This window comes from Ranitomeya imitator, chromosome 2, assembly GCF_032444005.1.
Source record: "Ranitomeya imitator isolate aRanImi1 chromosome 2, aRanImi1.pri, whole genome shotgun sequence".
In the NCBI taxonomy this organism is placed as follows: Eukaryota; Metazoa; Chordata; class Amphibia; order Anura; family Dendrobatidae; genus Ranitomeya; species Ranitomeya imitator.
The window spans coordinates 547,195,610-547,210,571 of record NC_091283.1 but is presented as its reverse complement, the minus strand read 5'-3'; positions in this window follow the sequence as shown (position 1 = coordinate 547,210,571).

Below are 14,962 nucleotides of genomic sequence, written 5' to 3'. Positions count from 1 at the left end.
TTATTAATTTGGCTTAATGTCACCTTACAATAGCAAGGTGGCATTAACCCTTCATTACCCCATATCCCACCGCTACACGGGTATGGGAAGAGAGTGGCCAGATGTGCCTTTTCTGGGGTGGCTGGGGGCAGATGTTTTTAGCCAGGGGGGGCAATAACCATGGACCCTCTCCAGGCTATTAATATCTGCCCTCAGTCACTGGCTTTACCACTCTGACGGAGAAAATTGCGCAGGAGCCCACGCCAATTTTTTCTGCCATTTAACCCTTTAATTTAGTAGCTAGAACGGCCAAATTTTGCATATACACACTACTAACATTAGTAGTGTGGAATATGCAAAAAAATGGTGATATGAGATGGTTTACTGTATGTAAACCATGTCACAAATCATGTCGGGTTTAGGAAGGAGAAAGCAAAAGCCGGCAATTGAATTACCGGCTTTCTGCTATATCGCGCTGGATGAAATATTAATATATATACATATATATGTGTCTCACTGACATATATATCTATATATATAATTGTCTAAGGGTTTTTCCGTCTGTCTGTCTGTCTTTCTGTCGGTCTGTCCTGGAAATCCCGGCTCTCTGATTGGTCGAGGCCGCTAGGCCGCTAGGCCTCGACCAATCAGAGACCGGCACAGCATCGACGTAGAAATCCCGCGTCTCTGATTGGTCGAGGCCGCCAGGCCTCGACCAATCAGCAACGGGCACAGCGACGATGATGTCATAATGGCTGCCATGGCGACGATGATGTCATAAAGGTTGCCTCGACCAATCAGCGACGGGCACAGTCTGCCGCGAATTCTGGAATCATCATTGTCCATATACTACGGGGACATGCATATTCTAGAATACCCGATGCGTTAGAATCGGGCCACAATCTAGTATATATATATATATATATATATATATACAGTGGGGCAAAAAAGTATTTAGTCAGTCAGCAATAGTGCAAGTTCCACCACTTAAAAAGATGAGAGGCGTCTGTAATTTACATCATGGGTAGACCTCAACTATGGAAGACAAACTGAGAAAAAAAAATCCAGAAAATCACATTGTCTGTTTTTTTAACAATTTATTTGCATATTATGGTGGAAAATAAGTATTTGGTCAGAAACAAACAATCAAGATTTCTGGCTCTCACAGACCTGTAACTTCTTCTTTAAGAGTCTCCTCTTTCCTCCACTCATTACCTGTAGTAATGGCACCTGTTTAAACTTGTTATCAGTATAAAAAGACACCTGTGCACACCCTCAAACAGTCTGACTCCAAACTCCACTATGGTGAAGACCAAAGAGCTGTCAAAGGACACCAGAAACAAAATTGTAGCCCTGCACCAGGCTGGGAAGACTGAATCTGCAATAGCCAACCAGCTTGGAGTGAAGAAATCAACAGTGGGAGCAATAATTAGAAAATGGAAGACATACAAGACCACTGATAATCTCCCTCGATCTGGGGCTCCACGCAAAATCCCACCCCTTGGGGTCAGAATGATCACAAGAACGGTGAGCAAAAATCCCAGAATCACACGGGGGGAACTAGTGAATAAACTGCAGAGAGCTGGGACCAATGTAACAAGGCCTACCATAAGTAACACACTACGCCACCATGGACTCAGATCCTGCAGTGCCAGACGTGTCCCACTGCTTAAGCCAGTACATGTCCGGGCCCGTCTGAAGTTTGCTAGAGAGCATTTGGATGATCCAGAGGAGTTTTGGGAGAATGTCCTATGGTCTGATGAAACCAAACTGGAACTGTTTGGTAGAAACACAACTTGTCGTGTTTGGAGGAAAAAGAATACTGAGTTGTATCCATCAAACACCATACCTACTGTAAAGCATGGTGGTGGAAACATCATGCTTTGGGGCTGTTTTTCTGCAAAGGGGCCAGGACGACTGATCCGGGTACATGAAAGAATGAATGGGGCCATGTATCGTGAGATTTTGAGTGCAAACCTCCTTCCATGAGCAAGGGCATTGAAGATGAAACGTGGCAGGGTCTTTTAACATGACAATGATCTAAAGCACACCGCCAGGGCAACGAAGGAGTGGCTTCGTAAGAAGCATTTCAAGGTCTTGGAGTGGCCTAGCCAGTCTCCAGATCTCAACCCTATAGAAAACCTTTGGAGGGAGTTGAAAGTCCGTGTTGCCAAGCGAAAAGCCAAAAACATCACTGCTCTAGAGGAGATCTGCATGGAGGAATGGGCCAACATACCAACAACAGTGTGTGGCAACCTTGTGAAGACTTACAGAAAACGTTTGACCTCTGTCATTGCCAACAAAGGATATATTACAAAGTATTGAGATGAAATTTTGTTTCTGACCAAATACTTATTTTCCACCATAATATGCAAATAAATTGTTAAAAAAACAGACAATGTGATTTTCTGGATTTTTTTTTCTCAGTTTGTCTCCCATAGTTGAGGTCTACCTATGATGTAAATTACAGACGCCTCTCATCTTTTTAAGTGGTGGAACTTGCACTATTGCTGACTGACTAAATACTTTTTTGCCCCACTGTATATACCTATTCTATGTGTGCACATTTATTCTACCTATTCTAATGTAAGCTGTCAGTGTGATTTTACTGTACACCGCACTGAATTACCGGCTTTTCTCTCTAACAGCGCTGCGTATTCCTCGCAAGTCACACTGCTGGTCCGTGTGTAATCCATATTTTTGGGGCTTCCATAGACTTTCATTGACGTTTTATTTGCGCAATACGGTGACAAAAGCAGCATGCTGTATAATACGGATCAGTAAAATACGGCAGATAGGAGCAGGGGCATATAGAATAATTGTGCCGTATGTTATGCGAGTTTTACGGACGTAGTTTCTGCGCTCTTACGTCCGTAAAACTCGCTAGTGTGAGGCCGGCCTAAGTGTAAGTTCACACAGGGTGCTTTAGCTGCGTTTTTTTATGCTAATTTTCAGCTGCTTTTTACAGTACCAGCAAAGCCTATAAGATTTCAGAAATCTTATGCACACACATTGTTTTTTTGTGTCATCAGGATTTTTTGCATTGCTGCGTTTTTTGGACTTAGCGCTTGTCACTTCTTTCAGTGTTTTTTGAGCGTTTTTCACCCATTGACTTGAATGGATGGTGAAAAAACGCTGCAAATACGCAGGTTGAGTTTTCTTGCAGCGTATTTGCTGCAGAAAAGTCAAGGACAGCCAGATGTGACCTCACACTCCGCTCTGCTACATCTAGATGGCAGGCTACATGGTGCATCCATGCAGCCTGTCATCCAGCAGAGCCGACCCGCACCCCATTCACTTGAATGGGGGGCCCAAAAATACAGTGTTTGACACGCTGTCATATGCATAACAGCGTGGCAAACACTGCTTGTGATCGACGGGGAAATCCTCCCTGCCGGTCAGAGAGCCGCTGTTCCCACTCTGTAAGAAGACAGCGGGAACGCTCAGCTGTGATCGGAGGTATAAAGTTTACCTCCGGTCACTGGTGTCAGCTGATGGAACTACTGATCCCATCATCTGACACCTGCTAACGCTAATTACAATGGCAGGAGCGGCAGATGGGAGGTTTCATCTGCCACTCCTGCGCTATAAATAAATAATTTAAAAAAAAATGGCGTGGGTTCCCCCCCTATTTTTGATAACCAGCCAGACAAAACTCACAGCTGGGGGCTGCAACCCCCAGCTGTCAGCTTCAGCAAGGCTAGTTATCAAGAATAGAGGGGTCTTCACGCTTTTTAAATTATTTAAATAAATAATTTTTAAAAATGGCGTGGGGTCTAAACCCATTTTTGACAACCAGACTTGCTAAAGCTCACAGCTGGGGGCTGGTATTCTCAGGCTATAAGGGGCCATTGATATAGGCCCCCCAGCCAAAAAATAGCAGCCCCCAGCTGCCCAGAAAAGGTCATCTATTAGATGCGCCAATTCTGGTGCTTTGCCCGGCTCTTCCCACTTGCCCTGTAGCGGTGGCAAGCGGGGTAATATTTGTGAGGTTAATGTCACCAGTCACATTAAGCCCACGGTTTAGTAATGGAAAAGCGTCTATAAGACACCTATCCATTACTAATCCTATAGTTGTTACATGTAAATAAAGACACAGCCAGAATAAAGTCCTTTAAAGGGAACCTGTCATCCCGTTTTTTCAGTACGAGATAAAAATACTGTTAAATGGGGCCTGAGCTGTGCGTTACTATAGTGTATTTTGTGTACCCTGATTCCCCACCTATGCTGCCGAAATAACTTACCAAAGTCGCCGTTTTCGCCTGTCAATCAGGCTGGTCAGGTCATATGGGCGTGGCGACATCACTGTTTCTTCCCCCAGATCTTGCATATCTTTCCGTTGGTGGCGTAGTGGTTTGCGGATGCCCATCTTCTGAATCCACTGGGCAGGAGAAGAAAAAAGAGCGATCTGCGCTCTTTCCCTGGTGATCTGTGGGGGCGGTCATCTTCCTGAGGCCGCACGTGCGCATATGGAGTCCTCTGCTGCCCGGGGCTTCAGGAAAATGGCCGCGGGATGCCGCGCGTGCGCAGATGGAGATCGCGGCGGCCATTTTCCTAAAGCCGAGTTCGCATCTCAACTTCAGGAAAATGGCCGCCGCGATCTCCATCTGCGCACGCGCGGCATCCCGCGGCCATTTTCCTGAAGCCCCGGGCAGCAGAGGACTCCATATGCGCACGCGCGGCCTCAGGAAGAAGGCCGCCCCCACAGATCACCAGGGAAATAGCGCAGATCGCGTGTTTTTTCTTCTCCTGCCCAGTGGATTCAGAAGATGGGCATGCGCAAACCACTACGCCACCTACGGAAAGATATGCAAGATCTGGGGGAAGAAACAGCGATGTCGCCATGCCCATTGTAGTGAATTCTGTGGCAGAGCTCCCTCCTGTGGTCACAAGTGGTACTTCGGCTGATTCTCTCTGGGAGTTTCCGTTTGTGGAGGAAACTGGTACTGCTGCTTCTGAGTTTCCTTCCTCAGGTGATCTGGTGAGGTCGTTAGGTGCTTCTCTACTTAACCCCACCTAATGCTTTGATTCATGCTTCCTGTCTATGTTCCAGTGTTGGACTTGTGTTTCTCTGGATCATTCCTGTGGCCTGCTGCTCTGCATAGCTAAGTGCTTCTTTGCTATTTGTTGCTATTTTTTCTGTCCAGCTTGTCTATTTGTTTTGCTGGAAGCTCTGGGACGCAAAGGGTGTACCTCCGTGCCGTTAGTTCGGTACGGAGGGTCTTTTTGCCCCTTTGCGTGGTTTTCTTTAGGGTTTTGTGTAGACCGCAAAGTTATCTTTCCTATCCTCGTTCTGTCTAGAATATCGGGCCTCACTTTGCTGAATCTATTTCATCCCTACGTTTGTCTTTTCATCTTACTCACAGTCATTATATGTGGGGGGCTGCCTTTTCCTTTGGGGTATTTCTCTGAGGCAAGGTAGGCTTATTTTTTCTATCTTCAGGCTAGTTAGTTTCTCAGGCTGTGCCGAGTTGCATAGGGAGCTTTAGGCGCAATCCACGGCTGCCTCTAGTTGTGTTTGGAGAGGATCAGGGATTGCGGTCTGCAGAGTTCCCACGTCTCAGAGCTCGTTCTATTATTTTGGGTTATTGTCAGATCACTGTATGTGCTCTGACCTCCATGTCCATTGTGATACTGAATTGCCTTTCATAACAGTACAGGAAGCCAAAAGTACTAATGATTCTCAATAGAGGGAAAAAAGAAGTTCTGAGACCATTTTTTTTTCTTGGCTTTGTGTTTTGTCTTTTTTTTCCCCTAGACATTTGGGTGGTTCAGTACACAGGTGTAGTGATGGACATTAGAAGTCTGTCTTCATTTGTGGATCAGCTCTCGGCAAGAGTACAAAAGATTCAAGACACTATTGATCAGAAATCTATGTTAGAACCAAGAATTCCTATTCCTGATTTGTTTTTTGGAGATAGAACTAAGTTTCTGAGTTTCAAAAATAATTGTAAGTTATTTCTGGCCTTGAAACCTCGTTCCTCTGGTGATCCAGTTCAACAGGTTTTGATTATTATTTCTTTTTTGCGCGGCGACCCTCAGGACTGGGCATTTTCTCTTGCGCCAGGAGATCCTGCATTAAGTAATATCAATGCGTTTTTCCTGGCGCTCGGATTGCTGTACGATGAGCCTAATTCAGTGGATCAGGCAGAAAAGAATTTGCTGGCTCTTTGTCAGGGTCAGGATGAGATAGAGGTATATTGCCAGAAATTTAGAAAATGGTCAGTGCTCACTCAATGGAATGAATCTGCGCTGGCAGCTATGTTCAGAAAGGGTCGCTCTGAAGCCCTTAAGGATGTCATGGTGGGATTTCCTATGCCTGCTGGTTTGAATGAGTCTATGTCTTTGGCTATTCAGATCGGTCGACGCTTGCGTGAGCGTATATCTGTGCACCATTTGGCGGTATTACCTGAGCTTAAACCTGAGCCTATGCAGTGCGATAGGACTTTGACCAGAGTTGAACGGCAAGAACACAGACGTCTGAATGGGCTGTGTTTCTACTGTGGTGATTCCACTCATGCTATCTCTGATTGTCCTAAGCGCACTAAGCGGTTCGCTAGGTCTGCCACCATTGGTACGGTACAGTCAAAATTTCTTCTGTCCGTTACCTTGATCTGCTCTTTGTCATCATATTCTGTCATGGCGTTTGTGGATTCAGGCGCTGCTCTGAATTTGATGGACTTGGAATATGCTAAGCGTTGTGGGTTTTTCTTGGAGCCCTTGCAGTGTCCTATTCCATTGAGAGGTATTGATGCTACGCCTTTGGCCAAGAATAAGCCTCAATACTGGACCCAGCTGACCATGTGCATGGCTCCTGCACATCAGGAGGTTATTCGCTTTCTGGTGTTGCATAATCTGCATGATGTGGTCGTGTTGGGGTTGCCATGGCTACAAGCCCATAATCCAGTATTGGATTGGAAATCCATGTCGGTGTCCAGCTGGGGTTGTCAGGGGGTACATGGTGATGTTCCATTTTTGTCAATTTCGTCATCCACCCCTTCTGAGGTTCCAGAGTTCTTGTCTGATTACCGGGATGTATTTGATGAGCCCAAGTCCGATGCCCTACCTCCGCATAGGGATTGTGATTGTGCTATCAATTTGATTCCTGGTGGTAAATTCCCAAAAGGTCGACTGTTTAATTTATCCGTGCCTGAGCACACCGCTATGCGCAGTTATGTGAATGAATCCCTGGAGAAGGGGCATATTCGCCCGTCATTGTCGCCATTAGGAGCAGGGGGTTTTTTGTAGCCAAAAAGGATGGTTCGCTGAGACCTTGTATAGATTATCGCCTTCTTAATAAGATCACTGTTAAATTTCAGTACCCCTTGCCATTGTTATCTGATTTGTTTGCTCGGATTAAGGGGGCTAGTTGGTTCACCAAGATTGATCTTCGTGGTGCGTATAATCTGGTGCGAATCAGGCGAGGCGATGAATGGAAAACTGCATTTAATACGCCCGAGGGTCATTTTGAGTATCTAGTGATGCCATTCGGACTTGCCAATGCTCTATCAGTGTTTCCGTCCTTTATGCATGACATCTTCCGAGAGTACCTGGATAAATTCCTGATTGTGTACTTGGATGACATTTTGATCTTCTCGGATGATTGGGAGTCTCATGTGAAACAGGTCAGAACGGTTTTTCAGGTCCTGCGTGCTAATTCTTTGTTTGTGAAGGGATCAAAGTGTCTCTTTGGTGTGCAGAAGGTTTCATTTTTGGGGTTCATCTTTTCCCCTTCTACTATCGAGATGGATCCTGTTAAGGTCCAAGCCATCCATGACTGGACTCAGCCGACATCTCTGGAAAGTCTGCAAAAGTTCCTGGGCTTTGCTAATTTTTATCGTCGCTTCATCTGCAATTTTTCTAGTATTGCCAAACCATTGACCGATTTGACCAAGAAGGGTGCTGTTTTCGTCAATTGGTCTTCTGCTGCTGTGGAAGCTTTTCAAGAGTTGAAGCGTCGTTTTTCTTCTGCCCCTGTGTTGTGTCAACCTGATGTTTCTCTTCCGTTCTAGGTCGAGGTTGATGCTTCTGAGATTGGAGCAGGGGCTGTTTTGTCGCAGAGAGGTTCTGATTGTTCAGTGATGAAACCATGCGCTTTTTTTTCCAGGAAGTTTTCGCCTGCTGAGCGGAATTATGATGTGGGCAACCGAGAGTTGCTGGCCATGAAGTGGGCATTCGAGGAGTGGCGTCATTGGCTTGAAGGAGCTAAGCATCGCGTGGTGGTATTGACTGATCATAAGAACCTGACTTATCTCGAGTCTGCTAAGCGTTTGAATCCTAGACAGGCTCGTTGGTCGCTGTTTTTCGCCCGTTTTGACTTTGTGATTTCGTACCTTCCGGGCTCTAAAAATGTGAAGGCGGATGCTCTGTCTAGGAGTTTTGTGCCCGACTCTCCGGGTTTATCTGAGCCGGCGGGTATCCTCAAGGAAGGAGTAATTGTGTCTGCCATCTCCCCTGATTTGCGGCGGGTGCTGCAAAAATTTCAGGCTAATAAACCTGATCGTTGTCCAGCGGAGAAACTGTTTGTCCCGGATAGGTGGACAAATAAAGTGATCTCTGAGGTTCATTGTTCGGTGTTGGCTGGTCATCCTGGAATCTTTGGTACCAGAGAGTTAGTGGCTAGATCCTTTTGGTGGCCATCTCTGTCGCGGGATGTGCGTTCTTTTGTGCAGTCCTGTGGGATTTGTGCTCGGGCTAAGCCCTGCTGTTCTCGTGCCAGTGGGTTGCTTTTGCCCTTGCCGGTCCCGAAGAGACCTTGGACACATATCTCTATGGATTTTATTTCAGATCTTCCCGTCTCTCAAAAGATGTCAGTCATTTGGGTGGTCTGTGATCGCTTTTCTAAGATGGTACATCTGGTACCCTTGTCCAAGTTGCCTTCCTCCTCTGATTTGGTGCCATTGTTCTTCCAGCATGTGGTTCGTTTGCATGGCATTCCAGAGAATATCGATTCTGACAGAGGTTCCCAGTTTGTTTCGAGGTTTTGGCGAGCCTTTTGTGGTAGGATGGGCATTGACTTGTCTTTTTCCTCGGCTTTTCATCCTCAGACTAATGGCCAGACCGAACGAACCAATCAGACCTTGGAAACCTATCTGAGATGCTTTGTTTCTGCCGATCAGGATGACTGGGTGTCCTTTTTGCCTTTGGCTGAGTTCGCCCTTAATAATCGGGCCAGCTCGGCTACCTTGGTTTCGCCATTTTTCTGCAATTCTGGGTTCCATCCTCGTTTCTCTTCAGGACAGGTTGAGTCTTCGGACTGTCCTGGTGTGGATACTGTGGTGGACAGGTTGCAGCAGATTTGGACTCATGTAGTGGACAATTTGACCTTGTCCCAGGAGAAGGCTCAATGTTTCGCTAATCGCAGACGCCGTGTGGGTCCCCGACTTCGTGTTGGGGATCTGGTTTGGTTATCTTCTCGTCATATTCCTATGAAGGTTTCCTCTCCGAAGTTTAAACCTCGTTTCATTGGTCCTTATAGGATTTCTGAGGTTATTAATCCTGTGTCTTTTCGTCTGACCCTCCCAGATTCTTTTTTCATACATAACGTCTTCCATAGGTCATTATTGCGGAGATACGTGGCACCTATGGTTCCATCTGTTGACCCTCCTGCCCCGGTTTTGGTGGAGGGGGAATTGGAGTATATTGTGGAGAAGATTTTGGATTCTCGTGTTTCAAGACGGAAACTCCAGTATCTGGTTAAATGGAAGGGTTATGCTCAGGAGGATAATTCCTGGGTTTTTGCCTCTGATGTCCATGCTCCCGATCTTGTTCGTGCCTTTCATGTGGCTCATCCTGGTCGGCCTGGGGGCTCTGGTGAGGGTTCGGTGACCCCTCCTCAAGGGGGGGGTACTGTTGTGAATTCTGTGGCAGAGCTCCCTCCTGTGGTCACAAGTGGTACTTCGGCTGATTCTCTCTGGGAGTTTCCGTTTGTGGAGGAAACTGGTACTGCTGCTTCTGAGTTTCCTTCCTCAGGTGATCTGGTGAGGTCGTTAGGTGCTTCTCTACTTAACCCCACCTAATGCTTTGATTCATGCTTCCTGTCTATGTTCCAGTGTTGGACTTTTGTTTCTCTGGATCATTCCTGTGGCCTGCTGCTCTGCATAGCTAAGTGCTTCTTTGCTATTTGTTGCTATTTTTTCTGTCCAGCTTGTCTATTTGTTTTGCTGGAAGCTCTGGGACGCAAAGGGTGTACCTCCGTGCCGTTAGTTCGGTACGGAGGGTCTTTTTGCCCCTTTGCGTGGTTTTCTTTAGGGTTTTGTGTAGACCGCAAAGTTATGTTTCCTATCCTCGTTCTGTCTAGAATATCGGGCCTCACTTTGCTGAATCTATTTCATCCCTACGTTTGTCTTTTCATCTTACTCACAGTCATTATATGTGGGGGGCTGCCTTTTCCTTTGGGGTATTTCTCTGAGGCAAGGTAGGCTTATTTTTTCTATCTTCAGGCTAGTTAGTTTCTCAGGCTGTGCCGAGTTGCATAGGGAGCTTTAGGCGCAATCCACGGCTGCCTCTAGTTGTGTTTGGAGAGGATCAGGGATTGTGGTCTGCAGAGTGCCCACGTCTCAGAGCTCGTTCTATTATTTTGGGTTATTGTCAGATCACTCTATGTGCTCTGACCTCCATGTCCATTGTGATACTGAATTGCCTTTCATAACAGCCCATATGACCTGACCAGCCCGATTGACAGGCGAAAACGGCGACTTTGGTAATTTATTTCGGCAGCATAGGTGGGGCATCAAGGTACACAAAATACACTATTGTAACGCACAGCTCAGGCCCCATTTAACAGTATTTTTATCTCGTACTGAAAAACCGGGGTGACAGGTTCCCTTTAATGAAATAAAACACCACACAGTTTTACCATTTACTGAGCCTGCGCTCCCTCCCAGCCTGATCTGAGGTAACCTCTTGGCCGTGGGAAAATGCCAGTGAAGAGGTTACCGCAGGTAATCTCTCTATTCTATCTATTTGTCACATGAAAACAATGTCCCCTTTTTAGCGTACCTTCAGCTTCATAATCTGCACCGTCCGGGTCCCATCTGAGCGGCCGAAGTTCTGCTGCTGGTGTTGTTACACAAATAGAGACAGGGGTCATGTTCAACTTAAAACAGATAACTTTACTAGTTTCTTCTGTCAGCACATCCATGTTTTTTGCAGCATCAACATTAGGTTCAACACAGCATATTTCCTTTGCCTTATCAGTTACAGAATCAACATTAGGTTTCACACAGCACATTACCTTCTCTTTCCCTGTGCTTTTCAATGTGTTCCCAGGACATCCCATCCCGCTCGGTATTGCAGTGTCCTCCCTGTCTGGCTTGGCCACATTTTTGGAGCGACCTGCTGTGACTCCTGCGATAGCTACTGCTCTAGTACTGCTGTCACTGCTTCTTTTCACTGCTGCTGTCTCTGTTTTTTGCACTGCTGCTGTCTCTGTTTCTTGCACTGCTGCTGTCTCTGTTTCTTGCACTGCTGCTGTCACTGCTGCACTTCTTGCCCACTGACTCTGGATGGCTGGGTAGAACTTTTGCGGGGCCCACTATGTTGCCCCGGGCTCTGAGGCCCTACGGGACTGCCTGGGCTCTCTGGCCCTCCTGGCCTGTCTCAGCTCCCAGGCTGGCAGGCTCCACGGACTAGAAAACAGGAAATTCTCTTTGTTACCCACAGCAGGCCTCTCCTAGATTAACTATTTACTACTAAGCTTCTATTTCTATCCTTCTACTATTTAATCCTAATGATTCCCCTCTAGTGGGCTAACCTTATTACTACACCAAGTGTGCTAATAAGAGTATTGCACTTTCCCTATAACACATTATATGACACAATAGAAATATATACATTAGCACAGACCTGGGCAAAGTGCGGCCCACGGGCCACACCCGGCCCTCTGGCTCTCTCAGTCCAGACCGAGACAGCCGTGGGGCTGGAAATCAGAGGTCCACGGGCGGCACGATGCCCGCTCACCCGCCTGCTGTTTCCATGTGTACTGTGGCTCTGCGCAGCGCCGCTGACTCCTTTGGTGGAGGAGGGGCCTCCGGCCACTTCCTGCACCAGTCAGCGTGTGAAACAGTTGACGCGATGACGTCATTTCATCGCGTCAGCTGTGTACTTCGGAGAGTCCATGCACCGAAGGCAGGGAGAGAAGCAGAGCACCAGGGAGCGGGACCGAGGGGAGTATGTGGTGTTTTATTTTCTTTTGTGTGTGGGCTATTTGGGTGGGCATGGGGAGGCTATGGGGGTGACATGGTGCTACACACATGTGGTGACAACATTGTGCTGAACACATGGGGTGACAACATGGTGCTGCACACATGGGGTGACAACATGGTGCTACACACATGGGGGGCGATAACATGGTGCTGCACACATGGGGGGTGACAACATGGTGCTGCACATATGGGGGGTGACAACATGGTGCTGCACACATGGTGGGGCTGATAACATGGTGCTGCACACATGGGGGGTGACAACATGGTGCTGCACACATGGGGGGTGACAACATGGTGCTGCACACATGGGGGGTGACAACATGGTGCTGCATATATGGGGGGTGACAACATGGTGCTGCACACATGGTGGGGCTGATAACATGGTGCTGCACACATGGTGGGGCTGATAACATGGTGCTGCACACATGGGGTGACAACATGGTGCTGCACACATGGGGGGCGATAACATGGTGCTGCACACATGGGGGGGCGATAACATGGTGCTGCACACATGGGGGGTGACAACATGGTGCTGCTCATATGGGGGGTGACAACATGGTGCTGCACACATGGTGGGGCTGATAACATGGTGCTGCACACATTGGGGGTGACAACATGGTGCTGCACACATGGGGGATGACAACATGGTGCTGCACACATGGGGTGACAACATGGTTCTGCACATGGGGGGTGACATGGTGTAGAACATGGGGGGTGACATGGTGCTGCACATGGGGAGTGACATGGTGCTGTACATGGGGTGACATAGTGCTGCACATAGGGGGGTGACATGGTGCTGCATATGAGGGTGACATGCTGCTGCATATGTGGGCGACATGCTGCTGCATATTGGGGTGACACATGGCACATGGTGCTGCATATGGAGGCGACATGCTGCACATGGGAAGGCTATGGGGCCAACATGCTGTACATGAGGAGGCTATGGGGGCAACATGCTGCACATAGGGAGGCTATGGGGGTGACATACAGTGTATATAGGTAGGTTTTGGGGTTCATGCAATCTATATAGGCAAGCTTGTTGAGGCTCATACAGTGGATATAGAGAGGCCGTGGGGCTCATGCAATGCATATAGGGAGGCTGTGTGGAACTCATGTAGTGAATATAGGGAGGCTGTAAAGGGCTCATGCAGTGCATATAGGGAGGTTGTGTGGGCTCATGCAGTGTATATAGGGAGGCTTTGCGGGGCTCATGCAGTGTATATAGGGAGGCTGTGTGGGACTCATGCCGCATATGGTGGAGGCTGTGTGGAACTCATGCGGCATATGGGGGAGGCTGTGTGGGGCTCATGCCGCATATGGGGAGGCTGTGTGGGGCTCATGCCATATATGGAGGAGGCTGTGTGGGGCTCATGCAGTATATAGGGAGGCTGTGTGGGGTTCATGCCACATATGGGGGAGGCTGTGTGGGGCTCATGCATTATATAGGGAGGCTGTGTGGGGTTCATGCCGATATGGGGGAGGCTGTGTGGGGCTCATGCCGCATATGGGGGAGGCTGTGTGGGGCTCATGCCGCATATGGGAGAGGCTGTGTGGGACTCATGCCGCATATGGGGGAGGCTGTTTAGGGCTCATGCCACTTATGGTAGAGGCTGTGTGGGGCTCATGCCGCATATGGGAGAGGCTGTGTGGGGCTCATGCCGCATATGGGGGAGGCTGTTTAGGGCTCATGCCACTTATGGTAGAGTCTGTGTGGGGCTCATGCCGCATATGGGGGAGGCTGTGTGGGGCTCATGCCACATATGGGGGAGGCTGTGTGGGGCTCATGCCGCATATAAGGGGCTGTCGGGGGGCTCATAAGATATACAGAAGGGGCTGTGCTTGGATTAAAATGATATATAGGGGGATGTCAGCATACTTATTTCTGCTCAATATACAATTCTGATACAATTAATATAAATAAAATTATCAATAATAATGATAAAATACCGATATTAATATTTTTGAGAAGTAATTTCGGCCTATTGGTTCGGCCCTACACAACAGTCACGGTCTCTCATGTGGTCCCTTGGGAAAATTAATTGCCCACCTCTGCATTATCAGCATGGAAGACAATAGACATCTACAAGTAAGACATTAAACGGATAGTGTTAAGGGCATCAAACCATTTCTACAATACAAGATAAACATTAACCGTTAGTTTACCAGGACGTGTGTGGGGGAACAAGACAGTCTTTCCAACCCCCTTACATCTGCCACAGATGCCTCTCTTACTGCCAGTCACAGATGACCCTGAGAGTGTCTGCCACAGATGCCCCTCTTACTGCCAGTCACAGATGACCTAGAGAGTGTCTGCCATAGATGCCCCTCAGCATTCTTGCCACGGATGACCCTGAGAGTGTCTGCCACAGATGCCCCTCTTACTGCCAGTCTCAAATGACCTAGAGAGTGTCTGCCATAGATGCCCCTCAGCATTCTTGCCACGGATGACCCTGAGAGTGTCTACCACAGATGCCCCTCTGCATTCTTGCCACGGATGACCCTGAGAGTGTCTGCTACAGATGCCCCTCTTACTGCCAGTCACAGATGACCTAGAGCAGTGTTCCCCAACTCCGGTCCTCAAGAGCCACCAACAGGTCATATTTTCAGGACTTCCTTAGTATTGCACAGGTGATGGAATTATTGCCTGTGCAGGTGGTGCAATTATCACCTGTGCAATACTAAGGAAATCCTGAAAACATGACCTGTTGGTGGCTCTTGAGGACCGGACTTGGGGAACACTGACCTAGAGAGTGTCTGCCACAGATGCCCCTCAGCAT